The sequence below is a fragment of the Serinus canaria genome, chromosome 1, assembly GCF_022539315.1.
Source record: "Serinus canaria isolate serCan28SL12 chromosome 1, serCan2020, whole genome shotgun sequence".
NCBI lineage: Eukaryota > Metazoa > Chordata > Aves > Passeriformes > Fringillidae > Serinus > Serinus canaria.
In genome coordinates this window covers 15,727,979-15,745,682 of record NC_066313.1, presented here as the reverse complement: position 1 = coordinate 15,745,682, position 17,704 = coordinate 15,727,979, and positions in this window count along the sequence as shown.

Sequence of the window (17,704 nt, the reverse complement as noted above, 5' to 3'; positions counted from 1 at the left end):
ACCTCGACTGTTTTGGGATTCATTGGAATTTAATTATATGCTTGGAGTTTTCAAACACTGGGCTACAACAGGGCCTTTCCACTGAGCTGTCTGTCAGGGGGCCGAAAAGATCTTCCCAGCTTCTGTCAGCAGGGAGGACCTTTGTGTGGTGAGGTGCATTACAAAACCATCTTGCTGCAGCACCATGAGCTGCTCTAGATCCAGCTGCAGCAGCCTCACAAGCCAGATGCTTGTAATGCAGAAGTGGTGAACAAAACATTCTCTTTGTCATTCCTGGTAAGCACATTTGTTCCCACTCACACAACTGCAGCTGTGCCAACCCATATGAAGTGACTCTGTAGGGTCATTACATGAAACTGTATGAGTTTAAAAAGAAAAAAAGCAAGCAAACACAGAAGAAAGGTCAAGTGTTTACAAAGGGCTATAAATACATTTAGAAATAGCTCTTAACTGGCAGACTAACAGCATAATACTACTAAAAATTTTAGAAATGCTCATCTTGCTTTGGTTTTTTGGGAAAAATGTAGCAGAAGTACTGGACTAGAACAAAGATGCCATGGGTGTCTGTCAGATAGGCCCCATTCCTCCTTTTCTCTCTCTGCATATACCACTCCCTGTTCTTCCAGCAAGAGGAGACCTCAGCTGCTTCAAAGATGAGATAGACAAAATGTTTCCTACAGTTCTGGTTGTGGCACCCTTTTGTTGGAGAAAGCACCTTCTGCTTTTGATGTAGGAACTGGACAGAGGGGGAGTGCTCAGGTTAAAGGGGGGTCCTCTGCTCTCCACATGAATTGCTACTCGAATTTGGATGTGTGATAAGCAAATAAAATTTTCAGTTTGCATGTGGGAAGTAAAGATGTAGAGCCAAAATATGTCCCAGCTGAATTTACTCTGTAACCCAAGAACTTTGGTGAGTGGCCACAACCTGGACCCAGACCGGCAGGGAATCCGAATAGTTTACTCAAAGAAACGAACAGGTTTCACACACTTTTCAAGGCACAGCATTTCCTTCCATGGTAATTCTCACTACATGACCTACCCCATGTTAGCACCTCAGCACCAGGCTTTCTAAATGTCCTTCTGTGGGGTGAGCACACGCTGCTCACCCACTGTCACCTTCCCCCGTGTGTCACCTTCCCGCCGGTTCCTCGCCCGTAGGGGTCTGTGGTGACACCTCCTCCTCCCAGGGTCCGGAGGGGACAAGCCTCTCTGTACTGCCAGGTTCTCCTTTGTCCTGCAGTTCCATCCCACATTCCACAGCTCAACTCCATCCCATCTCTTCCTCCCAGCTTTGATGCACTGGCAACAACTCAGCACACCGATCTCTCTCCTCACAAATGCACACTTCACACAGGCACATGTGGCCACAGACAATTTTACTTGTGATTTCATCTTACAATTTGATTCTCCCCTGCTGTCAATGCCATTCCTTTGGTCTTTGGAAATTGTGAAAGAAGAATATATCAAGTTCAAACAGAAAATAATTCAGTATCTGGACCTAGGAAGGAAGACTGCCTTTAAATTTAGCTTGAACCTGTTCCTAATTTTCTGATTTGCTAATCAGAATCACCAATCAGTACTAGTCAAAACCAAAGCTTTGCCTTCTTTTTCCCTTCCCTTCCCTTCCCTTCCCTTCCCTTCCCTTCCCTTCCCTTCCCTTCCCTTCCCTTCCCTTCCCTTCCCTTCCCTTCCCTTCCCTGCCTTCCCTTCCCTTCCCTTCCCTTCCCTTCCCTTCCCTTCCCTTCCCTTCCCTTCCCTTCCCTTCCCTTCCCTTCCCTTCCTCCCTTCCCTTCCCTTCCCTCCCTTCCCTTCCCGTCCCTTCCCTTCCCTTCCCTTCCCTTCCCTTCCCTTCCCTCCCCCCTTTCTTTACTTTTCCTTTTCTTTTTTTTTTTTTACCTATTCAGGAGTATCAAAAGAAATGCCTACAAAAGAAAAGAAACTTTGAGTGCCTTTTTAAGATGTCATATAGCAGTAAGCTCAAACCTATCATGACATGTACAACTGAACAAACAAAATTACTATTTCAGTATTTGGAGGTTTTTGTCTGATTATGCATTTTCCTGTTTCAAGAGAAGTATTTACTTAACATCTCTCTGCTGCAAGAAAAAGGTTTATGAAGCACATCATCTTCAGCTGGTCTCAGCCTTCCTGATGTGTAATTGAAGACTTTTATTTCAAAGAAAACAAACAAACATCTCCAGCCTCATTTAAATATTTATTAAACATATTTTTAATGCCATTTTAGTTAAAAATCAGTACCAGCTAAAGGATGAAGTTAGAAGAAGAGTCTATACTGAGTTTAGATTGATCACTGTGAATTTTGAGTTTTCAAAACTAAGTAGTGTTTGCACAAGCAGCATGCTGAGTCTCTTGGGACTTCATTCTCAGGCACTGAGTAATGGGCCTTTCTGAATATCTTATTTTTCAGAAATAAACAAAAATTGACATGTTACATCATTCCAAACTTCACCTTTGAAAATTAAGACTACACAAAGATCTGACATCTGACAAGAACTCAGGCAACAGAGAAAATGCCACAGTGAGATGTTAGCAACTCAGATCCCGTGTTATGTGGGGCTGATGCTGACCCGGGAATGGGCTCAAGAGCAGGCAGGAAATGTTTGTCCCAACTTTAAGTGCCTGGGATAGAGGTCTTTTCCTTCTGCATTGACTGTTTGGGAAGCAGGGGTCTGGTCACCTGAAGTAGCTGCCAGAACCCAGGCTAGCTCTGAGAACTCCAGCACCACGCCAGGAGTGGGGAACTCCCTCAGCGTGGGGATTGACCAGGGGCAGAACCTTCAGAGCCACTTGCTCTAAGGTGCCAGACACAAGCCATGACAGGGACTGGGCAGAGGAGAAAGGTGGGGGCTCTCTGTCTTGAGGTTCCACAAGGAATGGTTTATTCCAGGTGAAGGGATCAGGAGTGAAAGCCTCAGGCTCTATTGTACAAGGGGTTTTGTCCAGATAAAGTCAGGGTACAAACAGCTAACCAATAGGGAACCCTCAGGGGAAGAAGGAGAGGATTACATCAAGTGTCTGGGACCAGTTGGGGTAGGAGGGTGAGGATGTATCACATAGGCCAATGGGGCTTCCAGGAGCAGGGGAATTCCAATGGGGTGTTGCAGACAGGGATTGCCCTAAGGTTCAAGTGGCAGAGAAGGTTTGGGAATCAAGGGCTGGGTTGCCTTGACAGGCAGGGAAAAAGCTGGAACAAGGGGCAGGGAAGGGCATGAGGGACAGCTTTGAGGGAGGGTAAAACCCAGGGGTAACCCAGCTCAGGGAGAAAATGGGGGTACAACAGAACAAACCACTTAACAAGGAATCAAGCGGTTCGATATAAATAAATTCAAACTGCCACAGTCACCCACCAGCTGAGTCTCCATGCCCCTCTTTCTCTGCTGTGAGGGTGCCAAGGCCCTGGCACAGGTTCCCCAGAGAAGCTGTGACTGCCCCATCCCTGGAAATGTTCAAGGCCAGCTTGGACAGGGTTTGGAGAGACCTGGTCTAGTGGAAGGTGTCCCTGCCCATGGAAAGGGGCGTAGGAACAAGATGATCATTAAGGTCCCTTCTAACCACTCTATGGTTCTACAATTTACTTAAAACTTGGCTCTATGCACTCAAGTGTCTTCTTGGACTGCTGGTAAGACTGAGACTCCTGGTATTCTTAATCGTGTTGTGTGGATATAAAAAGTACCTAAAACTCAGGTTCTGAGTAGCATCAGCATCATGCTGTTCTGGGTTTGATTGGAAAAACCACCCCAGAAACCAACTAATTATCAACAAACTATTCTGCCAGCCACACAGAGGTGGATATGGCACAGGCACAACATGACACATGACAAGGAATTTCAAATCCTTGTGGTATGTCTGTGAAGCTGCAGACATTGTTCTCTTGAAGTGGGGGGTCTCATGTAAAGGCCCACTGTGGGCCACACACAGCTCAGTAGGTTTGTGTGACCTCTGCTCCTTATGGAATCGCCTCCAACTTCTGCAGGGCAAAGCAGAGCAAAGGGGCTGCTCCACAGCTTGATCTCCTGATTCTGCCTGTTGCTTTTCATGTAACTGGTAAAAGGCATCAAAGTTTGTAGAGAACAGAAAATGTGGCCCTCTATCACCAGAACTCCAGAGGCACTATCAAGTAGCAGAGAAGACAAAAAGATTTCAAACATGGAGGGCAAGTGCTCCTGCAGCTCCAGAGGGCTCTAGTGCACTCAATAATGAAAGGAGATCCGAATGGAAAATAAGATTTAAAGTACCACGGAAACATTCCTGTTTCCAAACCAACAACAACAAAAACGCGAAGCAATGATTTTAAAAAATATTATTGTGTTGCTGTAACGAAGAAGTATGAGACATAAACTGACAGTCGTCTGTCTATACTGTATGAACAATTATATTCATGAAGAACTTGAGCTTTTTCAGGGTACAACTTGCAGCTTCTTCCAGTAAGTTGAAACCCTGTAGAAAGGCAGCTGACCAGGCAGGACACCGCTTTCCCAACATGCCGAAAGAATGTTATTGCTTGGTGATCTGAGCTAAGAAATGCAGCAAAAGTGCCCTACAAATAAGTTAGCTCATCTGCACTCTTTGACCTCCAGAAGGTTTTGGTGATATCTCAGCTTAAGAACAGACTTAGCAGAGTAATAAAGATCTGGAAAAATGTGCCCTATAAACTTTATGACACTGTAAGTGGGTCTTTTGGAATTTCCTTGGAAAACTGTTTGGGACCATTTCATTCATGTGCAGCAAACAGGAGGAAGAAAGCATGCAGTGGTGTCCTACCAATCCTGCTCTCCAGAGCCAATCAGTAGGAGCAAAAATCCCAGGACACATCTGCTGATTCATCTCCAGTGCTGCAGGAACTCCTAGAAACTCCAAGCAGGAACAGACCCCCAAGGAAGGGAAGGAGGAAGCAAGGGAAGGAGAGACAAAGGCAGGCATAGTGCCTGGGCTGCCTGGCATCCTTTGCTGTGCCCACTTTTCCCACTGTGCCCATTCACTCTGGACAACTCATCTGGAATTGCTATTTTTTCAGCTGCTGCTCCAGGTGGTTCCTTCCTTGTTTTTGTTACTAATTTTCTTTTAAGTTGGGCTATGCACTCTGTGAAGTCAGCTCCAGTTTCATCCTTCCTTCTGCCTAATTATTTCTGGAAACCCTGTGCACAGTTTAACCATCCATTATTGGTCTGAGCCAACAGTCCTTTTTGATTAAGCAGAAATGTTTAATTTTAATGCTGTTTACTACCACTCTCAAGGGCTGAACTTTTCTGATACCTGTTCTCTGCTAGAATTTTATTTCTAATTTCCTATTTTTGAATTGAACCATTTCATTGTGGTTTGCTTTAGAACTGTTCTAACCTTCTATCAGATTGCTCTTTCTATAGAAAAATTAACTTAATGCTGACACCAATGCTTTATTAAAAGAAAAAAAGGATTTATTAGTAGCAACAAAACCGTCTTAATTTATTAACAGCCAGTCAGCTTACTTAATGGGCAGCTTTTCCCTGACTGTAAGAGTCTGTTGTAATTAGCTACTTGTTTTATAATTACTCTGCTTTCCAATCTCTTACAGACTCATTGATTTATTTTTCCTCAATTCTCTTTTGAACTCCTTTTTTTTTTTTTTTTTCTTTTTTTTAATTAACAGCAACAGGTTTTCTCCCTAGTGTAAGCTTATTTCTCTCTCACAGCCTGTAGGGTAGGGAGGGGACTCTATCTGTGGTATGTCTGCTCTGACATTGATATGGAGGCACCTTTCCTTTCTGGAACTCATTTTCATAGAAGTGTGTTTTCTGCTTTTATCCGATAATGCAAACCTATTTTGTACTTCAACAGCTTCTATGAGCATGCTGATTTAAATTCTACCCAAAACAGCACAACTTTTCTCAGCTCTTCTCATTTGTTTTCCAGAAAAGTTTTTAGTTAACTAAGTCGAATGCATTCCATCAGTGGTTAAATTTTATATTTTTATTGTATGAATTTTCCAGGGCTTTATCTACTTAAATACCATTTTTTCCCTGTGGATGAAGCTTCATTATTTATTTATTTATTTATTACACACCATAATACTTGCTCAACTATGATGGCCATGTAGCCAATGAATCAAGGATATCTTGCATCTGGAAGGTAGCTGCCAGTTGACAATATGTTGTATTTTGTTGTAAGAAACTCTGACAGCATCTGAAAAAGCTCAGTTTAATCCAAGCTAACTATCACATTTTTTATGGCCTGCTCCCTGTTCTTTATAACTCATTCATTCCAAGCTTAAAATAGAGCACCTGGTTTAAAATAAAACCCAGGTGATGTCTTCAGAAGAGCAGTGTTTGATCAACATAAACAGGCTAATGTCTGGACAGCTAATGATCAGAAGGAGATGAGAAGAACTAAGGAAAACTGGTGATGGCAGTTTTGTTTTTTGTGGCTTTTTAGCAATTTCTACCAAAATAATTCAAAGAATGGTCAGAGGAATGCAATGGAAAGTTTTGTCAGCTTCAAAGACAGTGCCCCCAACAGCAGAAAATTGGCTGAGGAAATCAGAGAACACAGGCAGAGGATGAACCCTGATCCTGTCATGTAGCAAATGGGTCCTTTCCCAGCAACTTTTGCAACATAGGGCATTGCAAATGCCACTCCTGCTCCTCAAAACTCGAGCCATGCACTTCATCAGGGAGAGGCAATAGCTTTCCTGGGCTGTGGCTGGTCTGTGTGTGCACAGCTGGGGGCACTGAGAAGATGCTCAGGTCAAACAGGAAAGGATGGAGCAAATCGAGCTGTGTGCAGGAGGAGAAACAAGGAACACCCTGCTTAGTTTTGCATTTTGGATGTAAGTGGAGGTCAGTTTTAGAAAACCAGGTGTATTTGTATACCTAGATATACCCAGGCATGTTTTCAAACTCTTCCCACAGAGCAGTATTTGCAGTTGTGCTACTCTCTCACCAGCTCAGGGGTGCTATTTGAACTGCTTTATCAAATGCAGTGCTTTAAACACACCAGCTATTATGAAGTTTTCTCCCTCCCCTTTCAGTCCAGTTAATATTTTACCTCTTCTAGCTCCCCAGAAGAATCTGCAAGTATTGAAGAGCAATACTTGCAAATAAAACATACTCTCTTTCATGTTGCAGCACAAGTTTTTGCTAATGTCTTTGCTAATTATTTAGCCAGAGGCCCTGTCTAACCTTAGGGTAGAAGTGGAGGTGAGGCCACAGACCCCAGCTAATGCAGTGACCTCTGCAAGGAAAGACACTGAGGGCAGCAGGTCCCCCAGGGCTGAGCTCTGCAAACCCCTGCAAGGTTCCTGGGCTGGGGGAGTGCTCTGCTCCCCCGGGGGCACTTGTTTCAGATTAGGTGAAGAGCCTTGAAGAACTCCTTGAAGGCTCCCCAGGGCAGTGCTCAAATTGCCAAGCCTGCCAGAGCAGAAGGAGCACTTGGACAACTCTCTCAGGCACAGGGTGGGATTCTTGGGGCTGCCCTGTGCAGACTCAGGAGCTGGACTTCAAAGACCCTTTTGGGTCCCTTCCAGCTAAGGATATTCTGTGATTCTATGATTCTATGATCATGATTTTCCTTGTCAGAGACCTCCATCACAGGCTTTATCTGGTGAAAATGCTGTCTTTCTTGATTGAAATCAATATATTCTTTATTATCATTCATCAGGGGATTTATAGTACCAGTGGCATTGTGTCACCTTGCACATTAACTCACAACCTTCTGGTTCTCCACCTGTTGTGGTAAATCACAGCTTTCTGCAGCAGCAGCAGCAGCAAACTGCTCTCCAATACACATTATTCTTTACACTACTCGGAAGATACATTGTAATTAAAGAAATGTCATTAAAATAATATGTGACATTTAATTTAAATATAATTTCATAAATTTAATACTGAAAATGACAAGTTATGAGTTAAGAAGTTGCTTCTAATGTTGATTTCTCTATTTTCACCAGCATCAGCAGTGTAAGAACTTGGCAGCAGTTGAATTCAAACTGCACCATTTGTGATAATCGATAGTGTTACTTCAAAACCAGAAAGTACCTAGAAAATACAACTGACTCTTCAGCAGTTTTTTTCTGCTGTATCATTTCCACTGCAGCTGGCAAATAACAAAAAACCCAAGCAGTCTGTTCATGTCCTGACATAAATTAGTTTTCCTTTGCCCTGTGCAACTGGGAACTTTTAAACCCAAATCTATACTGCAATGTGCATTTGAGAAGTTTCTAGAAATTTTTAAGTGGTTATCAAAAGCATTTCTCACTTTATGCCACATCAAGTATTGACATCAATGACAGCCAACTTTATATTAATAGAAACATGTGAAGCTTAGTCATCATGTCCTTACAAATACAACTGCTGGCAACTTAAAAACAGTCAAAAGTTTCTTGCTGGAAGAAGAACAGCTCCTAACCCAAATCAATATGGCTGTGATGGCACATGACCTGTCTCAGACAGACAGTCAAGATTTGGGCAATGAGAGACAGGATGGGCAGGACCTCAAACTGTGTTTTATCTGTGTATCACTTCACATTTTAGCTAATCTGAATGTATATTGACAGACAGGTTTAGAAGTCTCATATATGAAATAGGTGTGAAAAAAAATAATTTTCCAAGGATGGTGAAATTGGTCATTAATTACTATTACACAAGGACTTTTACCCAAAACTGGTTTTACACAAAATATCTGTTACTCCTTGTTTTTTGAGATGAGTGTCTGGAAGTTTCCTTCTCATTCAGCTGTATCATTTCACTTTGTTAAATCACATTGGGCCACCAATGAAACTGCCAAGTGGTATTAAAATAACACAGATCAGAATGATGGAGAAAACACTTCTCTGACATTTCCTGATATGCAACAGAACAGGGTATGTTTTGAATAGATTTTTAAAGGCTTGCTCACTCAGATCCTAGTGGGACTACTCTTCTACTCGTGCATGTGCTCTGTAAAATGTCTTAGTCTTAGCAGAAGAGGGACTCAGCCCATACTATATTCAGTTTTACTCTTTCTTTGGATATTTGCAGCTCACAACCCTAGAGTTGTATAATTTTGCATAAGCATTCCTTACATAGGCTGTAAGTGCCAGTCCCAAAGCCTACATTCCCAGCTGCATGGCAGTTGATTTGCATTCCCAAATGCTTCTGTTACATTTGTTATTTTGCTTCAGAAACGCTGTTAAAAATGCCCCTGTGTAGTTCACCCTCATCCACACCTCATGATCTGTTAATAATGCAGCAGCCACTACTGTGTATTTACATGCAATTTCTGTATGTACTTATGAAATTCATGCTCAGAGAAAAACATCCAGTTTTGATTGATCTAAGGCATGTGAGGGAGCACTCAGAGCTGAAGGCTTATCAGGTCCAAACCTTACTGTGCTCTGCCGTGGCTGCAAGCAGAGACGTAAACAAGCTGACCCTAACTTGCAAAACTCCACCTGAACTCCAGAATCCCGAATTTTCCAAGTCATTCTGAGGTGGAGGGACATGAGGAGAAGTAGGTAATATGCACAGGTACAACACACCATGGAGAACATCACTGCCCCAGGGCATTTTGAGAGGTTAGTCAGCAGCAGACTGCTCTGCCAAGCACTTCCTTTGGATGCCCCAAGAGTAGCAGTGTGCTTGGCATAAGCAGGTAGAGGAGACTCTCTGCAGGTCCCAAAAATGGTCACATCCTCTTAGAAAGGCTGTAAGGGTCTTGGCCTCCTGGGGGGGAGTACACCCACCCACAGCCAACAGTCTTACACAAAGCCTTACTACAACCAGCTACATAGTGGGGCAGTCCTTGAGTCAATACAGCTGGAATTTGCTAGGTAGATAAAAGAGGAGGATTTTGTACTGGAGAAAAGAATCACAGTGGCACAAGAAATGCTAAGAGAAAATTAATCTCCCAAGCAAAACAACAGTCAAGAATCACCTTACAGGAAATTCAAGTTTGTAGGTCTCTTTATCAGGAAGTAAGTGGGCAAAGAAGGACCCACAAAAATCAGATTCTCTCCCAGCCTTTTGATAGTGTGGCAACCCTTCGCTTCCTCTGCCTTCCCTTCTTTTTCTCAACCTTCCAAATACTTGCTGAGAGGTAAAGCAGCCAACACCTGACTAAGCTGGTGTCTCCTGGGAACTGAAAACCCTTTGTGAGCTCTGCAAACAAGAGATAGGGGCCAGTTTCAGGAAAGATGGAGAATTTGCAAAGAAATGATCACCACTGTACTCACAGACTGCTTTTCACCACTGCACTCAAGCCTAGCATACGTTTGACCATTTTGGATATGAAACCAGCCCCAAGGCATGTGACTGTAGGTTGCTGCACCATCCAGGATGTATTTTCAAAGCCTTCATAGACTTTTTCAGGTGGTTTTTTTTTTTTTTTTTTTTTGCAGACAGCTTTGAAAAGGTCCCAGGCTATGTAAGCTCTGGCTGGAGGAGCACCCAGGCTCCAAAAACACTCGAGACCTGCACTGCCATTAAGAGCAATATTTACAGGTTTGTCTGCGAAAAAGCAAGCCTCAAAATTGTTGGAATCATGCAAGACCAGCACCAGAGATGTTTGCAGAGTAAATATGTCTTTCATAAGGCATTTTGGCCTATTTCAGCCTTCCTTTAGTACTTCATCCCTGCTAGGCAAAAGCTGAGGGAAGATCTCTGCAGGTAAAATACCAGGAGGGGTGGTAAAGATGATGGACATGGGCTCTTCTCAGTGGCATCCAGTGACAGGCAACTGGCACAAACTGGAACACAGGAGGCTCCATCTGAGCATCAGGGAATCCCTTTTTGCTGTAAGGGTGACCAAGCACTGGCACAGGTTGCTCAGAGAGGCTGTGGAGTCTCCATCCCTGGAGATACCAAAAAGTGTCTAGGCGTGGTGCTGAGCCCTGTGTAGCCCTGCTTGAGCAGGGGGGTTGGACCAGATGGACCTTAAAACCTCAGCCATGCTGTGATTCTGTGAAGGGAAAGGGGAAGAGAAACTGCTCCTGAGATAAGCTTTGACATGGGTTTCAAGAAGCTCCTACTTGCACTGTGAGAAACTCAACTCCAAAAGGTTTCTAACAAAAGGTTGTGAGTCTCCTCTGGTCCTGGTACAAGCAGACTCCATTCAGACATGGATCCTGAGCTGTGCAAAGAGGGGAGAGAAAAGTACAAACAGTAGAAAATTTGCTGATTGTTGTGTGCTAAACTATACCTCATAAGACAAAAAAATTTAGCTAAGAACCAAGTTATCAGGAAATGACACTATACAATCAGTTCCATCAGTTCTATAACAAGTTCCAGATTTGCAAGTGCACTTTCCAGTTGTCAGCTTGATGTTTTCAGTAACTTTCATTCTCTGACAAACACCAACCACTAGTTTGTGCATCATCCAATGATCTGGTTTTGAGAAGCTGTCAGAGCCAGTACAGAGAATTGCAGGTTTATGTCTCTCTTTTTTCTTTTTCTTTCTTTCTTTTTGTTGTTTTTTTTTTTTTTTAATTTTTATTTTTAATTTTCATGTTGATGGCAATATCTCCTCTGTGTCTGATTTGCACTACTTTACTTTTTGCTGTGTCTGGCAGTTTTGGTGACTTTCGCAGAACTATCCTGGAGATAAAATCAAAAGTAGAGTTAAAATTGGCCTCCTTTTCCCTTCAGTGGAGCTGTGCACTTAACCCATGACTCATCATGACTTGCAGTCACACCCAGGCCCATGGTGAGCTGACTGGCCAGTCCTGAGAGCAGCAGGCAATCCAGATAGACACAGCAGATGGGTGAAGGTTGGCTCCCTCCTCTTACTGGATCACCACAGTGACAAACAAGCCAGCAATCACCCTGGTTCCTCAGCTGAGGTTCCAGCTTGGTAATGAGTCCTAGAAACTGAACAGCCTCTGTTGTGGGGCATTTCAATGTGCAGCTCTAGACAGAAGTAGATACTGAATCAATTTTCCCTCTGTTATGACAAATGGGGAAATGTACAACCTCAGAAAAATAAATCACTTTTTCTGAAAGCTGTAATGGGAGAGTGACTGTGTCAAACAGTCAAACTATTTTCCTGGCAAGCCATTGAATGATCAGTACATGAATAGCAGGCTACAATATGCTTATGCTGTGAAATTAAAACTTAGCCAAGTGTTGGAATGCATGGTACTCTTTCCTACTTTTGGTATGCTTTCCAGCCTTAGCCAGGTCTTCAAAAACATCATTCACTTTTGCAATCATTCTGTCTAGCAAAAGCAAGGTGAGTGATCATTAAGAGGAATTTATTTAAGCAAAAGAGTAGCTTCATAAGATACTTTTAAAAATTATGTTATATCATGCTACAAAAGATGTGTTACTTTATGCCACTATCAGACATCTCCAAAAGCAAATGCAATTTCACTGTCCTCTGTTCTGGTCCTCATATATCCACAGTAGCCTTCAGACAGCCTAAGTATAAGTCCTTCAGAAGCTTTCTACCAATAAATGTTAAAATTAATCTTTTTTCAGGTATTAGACTCAAAAAGAAAATATACTTTATTTCTATATTTTCTTTCAGAGTACTCCAACTATTTCAGTCCAATGCCTGAAAACCTAACCTTTTGAGTCATTTAACCAGTGTTTTTGTTGTTCATCTGTCTGTCTTGGTTGTGTCTGACTTCTGGGATGATTGCAATAAAAAAAAAACAACTCAGTTTTTCTTTCTTTCCTTTCTTCACTATGACTCAACATCCTTCTCCTCTCAAGGGTATGACTACAGTTCATAGGGAATGGGTCCAAAGTTTCAACATTTCAAGTGTCTCACCCACAGACACTTTTGTCATTTAAGAAATCTCAGGGTACCTATTTTTGCAAATGTACTGAACATTCCCTTGGGTTATAATCTGGGGTGGGGAGGGTTAGCATTTTTCTGGAGCAGCAACAAACCAGTGCTCCAGTTAGCCCCGGTAATGAAGTGCTAAGGAGTAGACTTCTGGATTAAAGCAGTTCAGAGTGAAAGCAACAACCAGATATTGCATTACCAGCAATTAGTTCTCCTAAACTAAGCATATGCAGAGGGGTCATCCCAAACTGCTACTTCAGGAGAGTCTCCATAGACTGTATTATGAATTAAAGAGGTGGGTTCTTCCCACCTGTGAAAAAATGCGTATTTTATGATTGGCTTTTTGCAAATATTAAAATGAATATTATATGTGTTATGCTAGAAAGTTATGCTGTATTAATTATCTTAAGTAGTGTGTTAAATAGAGTTTTAGGTTATAACATAAGGTTAAAATAGAAACTATGCTATTTAAGATACTTTTTTTAAAGAAAAGACTCACACTGAGATAGCAGCCACAAGACACCTAAATCTTTCAGAGAAAGAGAATTTATTGCTCCATTATCAGAAGAAACTTCTTCCTGCCTCGCTCATCCCTGAAGACGCCATAAGGATTCAGAGGAAGAAGTTGACACTGACCAGACAGAATCCTGTGTTTGAATGAAATTTATGCTTCATGTATGAGGTGTATGAATATGCAACAGGCTGTTGTTTTTAAGGGTTAATCCTCTGTTAACGGGTGTCCTTTTCGGGCTTGTGCTGCCCAGAAAGAGGTACCCTGGACTGTCTGTAACTCTCTGTTTCTATTGTCTCATATTGTGCTAATCCAAATTGTCCAAATTTTTATTACTCTAATTATATTACTTTTATAACCATAATTATAACTAACCAATTATATTACTTTTATACTTTTATTATATAATTTTTATAACCATTTTATTATCATTAAACTTTTAAAGTTTTAAAAACAAGTGATTGGCATTTTTCACACCACCCTAGCAGTTTATTTTGTGAAGAGATGACTCTTTTCCCCAGCGTGACCCCTTCATGAGGAAACGGTGGGGTCTGTTATGCATTCAGTGTATGGTCCTGGGAATGCACATCCTCAGTCCTCCAAGCATCAGGTGTTTCACCAGGTCTCCCTCTACCTTCCCAAACTCCTGGTGTTTCCATCAGTGCATGTGTGGATATGCACCTGGCTGGAAGCTAAGAGCCTGCTGGTTTCAAGCTCAGCAGTTTTCTGCCACAGGGACTTAATTCACCCAGAGCCCTCCCAGGTGGGATCCCTCAGCATGGCTTGAGGCTGGAAACACTCATCCAGCCCTGCAGGACATGCTCTGGCTTCCCCACGTGTACCTGCATTTCCTCACAGGGTTCAAGAGAGCTACTGTGTGAAAATGCCTGGTCTGGACATCCTGGCTGCGGTAATTTCACTTCACCTCCTGAACCTCTCTGGTCTTCTCCCAGATCAGTCAGCTCAGGCTTTGCTGTCTGACAGAATTACAGCCACTGACAGTGTTTACACCAGGCTTCAAGGAAGGCAAATCCATTCTTCATTAATAAATAGTTTTCCTCTTTTAAGTTAAGTACCCTTATGAGGCTTTTTTAGCTGTCCTACTGCAATTCTCATTCTGTGGTCTTTTCATACAGATCCCCCAGCCCATTTAAGCAGACCTCTTATTTTCTGCAGCTAGCCCCTTTGTTTCCCACCTTTTTGCCATTCTTTACATATGGTTTATATCCCTTCTCACAGAATCAAAAGTAATTTTCATTCTATTAAAGAAATCCCTTTTTTCCCATTAAAATGTTACAGCTTAATATAAGTATGGTGGCTTTAAAAATGATATCTGGGGATGAAAAAAAAAGGAAACAAACCAGATTTAATCAAGACACCAGTTTTCATTTTAAGAAGATTTGATGTGAATCTGGACCATATTAGATGTAGGTTTAAGAGAATTACACTTACAATTGCATTTTAAAAGACAGTTTACTAGAATAGGATTTACTTCTAGATAGAAAGCAATTTTTCCTTATTTTTTGTAAAGAGGAAATGTAAATATATTTTCCTATGATTAACACAGTGCTTTCCCAGGACAAACAAAAGACTTTTGTTAGCCAGAAACCACAAAAAATAAGCATGTGTGTTCCCAAGGATTAGAACAGTATTACACACATACAGCAGAAGACAGTATGGAAATAAATTCTCAAATAATGTGTTCAAAGGCTTCAAAAAGTATTTTAAAATGAGTCAGTTTTTCAGCTCATACATATTGACACGGCCCTGAGGTTTCAAGCACTTAGACACATGCCCCAGTAGCCCCTTGATAGCTCAATTTACAGTTAGAAAATGTTATCTAACTGTAGATTAGAAAACAGCTTTTGTGTTTGCAAGTTCACAGGAGGGAGTGAACTTTGGCTTTCATTTACTGGAATATAGAATGGACAAATCTTCTATATGATGCCTACAGAAGTCATATTTGATGTGGCCATGTGCACAGCAGGGTCATCAGCCTCTGCCCTGTGAAGCCAGAAGATGGCTCTTCAACACGAATTGTTCCTAATGACTCCCCAGCACTTTTGCTGTGAAGGATTCTGGTGGCAGCATCCTGTAGAACTCTGTGGGCATGGGTTCAGCCCAGGAGCTGTGTCTCTAGCCTAACCCAGTTATACACTTTCCCAGCACAGAACCGTGGGACAAGCATCTCCAGAGAAGGAGTTTCATCACCCCTGTCTCAGACACCAGCCACAGAAATGAAACAATTACCCCATGGAGATGCCTATCTAGGACCCTAGATGAGTTGCTTAGACTTGACAGCTAAATTTTAGATAGCTAAAGATAGGTGAGATGAATCTCACCTTTAGCCTTGGGATATGTCACAATTTACCTCTGGAGAATTACTGGTCAAGTTTCTATGGTAGGAAACCAGCTTCAGTACAGAAAGGATGAAAAGAGGGGACAAGGGCAGAAGAGAACACACCCAGTATTAAGGATGGCCTAAGTATTCCATAGTATAACCTGTGCCCTGCAGTTCACACAACTGACCTGCAGATTATAGCACTGTCATCTCTCTGGACCAGTGTCAACCCACAGGGCAGCCAGAGCTCCATAAATGGAGTTACAAACTGGTGGTAGCTGAGGCTGGAGCTTTTAGAGTGCCAGACAGCAGCACAAAGACAGCTACAGCCAGGCTTCATAAGGAATTAACAACATTTGATAGAATGGGACTTAAAGTCCCATTAATGCCACCAATGTATCAGAAAAATAAATCTATTTTTAAAAAAGGGACATTTTCCCTTGTTTTCTTCTGGTGATATTGTTATTATTTGTTATCATGCATGTTAAATTTGTGAGCATTTGTCACCTGAGTTTTTATATTCTTTTAAATGCTTAGAGCATTCATTATTCATCTGCAGGAAGATGTATGTCCTTGATTTTTAGCTTAGATTCCCAGATCTCCTTTTTATTGGTTTTACTTCTTCATTTTAGGAAAAAAATGGACTAGTTTTTTGTTTTTTTTTTTTTTTTAATTTTTCCTCTTCTAGTTGTGTCTAATTTCAATGCAGGAAACTTATGCAGTTCTTCAGTCTGACTGTGATTGAGAACCAAGCTATTACACTGTAACTTCACTCCCTATTGTGTGGGAAGTAGGAATTGCATCATCCCTATGATCTAGAACAGGAGATGAAGATTCCTTCTTTGTGGGTGTGGTCCATGATTTTGTAGTCAATCTTTCAACCAAAGTAAGAGCTCCTTTTGTTTTTATTTGTTTCTTCACTCTTCCATTTCCCTCTCTTCCCCACAAAAATCTTAGTGGAAGACCAAAAAAACCCGAAAAACCCCAACTTTCAGTCTAGTAGTAGGTATTTTAAATTTTATGCCTAAACACAGTAAACATCTCATACTTCTGCAACTCAGTTTTTACCATCTAAACAGCTGTCTTTATTCTCCTCTTCACGTGTGGGTACCAGGGGATTAGGAATTCCCAACAGATATAAGAGCACGACAACAAGTTATAGAAAACATAAAAAGCAGGCACAAAAACTTTGATTCAGAGTACCTTAGGTATTGTTGGTACCCAAATCTCAAGACAAGTGCTACTTTTTTGGATATCATTACCTAATAGCTGCTCCTAAATTTAAATTCCAACAAATTGCTTAGGTTATTTTGTAATGCAACTCTTTGTACTGGTGAATACGTTGACCAACTAATAAATACAAATAATTAAATTCTGCCTTCTTAACAAGGTGAAAGGCCATTAGTGAACAGACATTGAGGGAAAATCTATATTAACCTCTACCAAAACTGAAAGCCTACTGTAAAAACAGCTGAAGAAAGTTATGTGACACTCAAATACAGCATAAAACAACGTGTCACTCTACGAGACATTAAAAAAAGAATCATTCAAAGGTGCGCTGAATTGTTAGACTGGGTTAAAATATCCTAAAAATGAAATTCCCATTAGCACTCTTGGCAGCGCACCATCTGCTGCCGTTAACGCTTTATTCAGGAGCTTCTGCAGGAGGCTGCCTTCCCTGGTGCGCCTGGATAAACAGGTACGTGGAATTTGGGAGGGAGGGAACGGAGAGAGGGAAGGAGAGAGAAAGAGAAGGAGGGAGGGAAGGAGGCAGGAAAGGAAGGAAAGAGGGAGGGAAGGAGGGAGGGAGGGCAGGAGGCAGGGCAGGGAGGGCAAGCAGGAGGCAAGGCAGGGCAGGGAGGCCAGGGCAGGAGGGGAAGGAAGCAGGCAGGGCAGGCCAGGGCAGGAAGGCAGGGCAGGAAGGGAAGGAGGGAGGCAGGGCAGGGCAGGGCAGAGCAGGGCAGAGCAGGGCAGAGCAGGGCAGGGAGGCAGGCAGGGCAGAGCAGGAGGCAGGGCAGGGAGGGAAGGAGGCAGGCAGGGCAGGGCAGGAGGCAGGGCAGGGAGGGAAGGAGGGAGGCAGGGCAGCCCAGGGG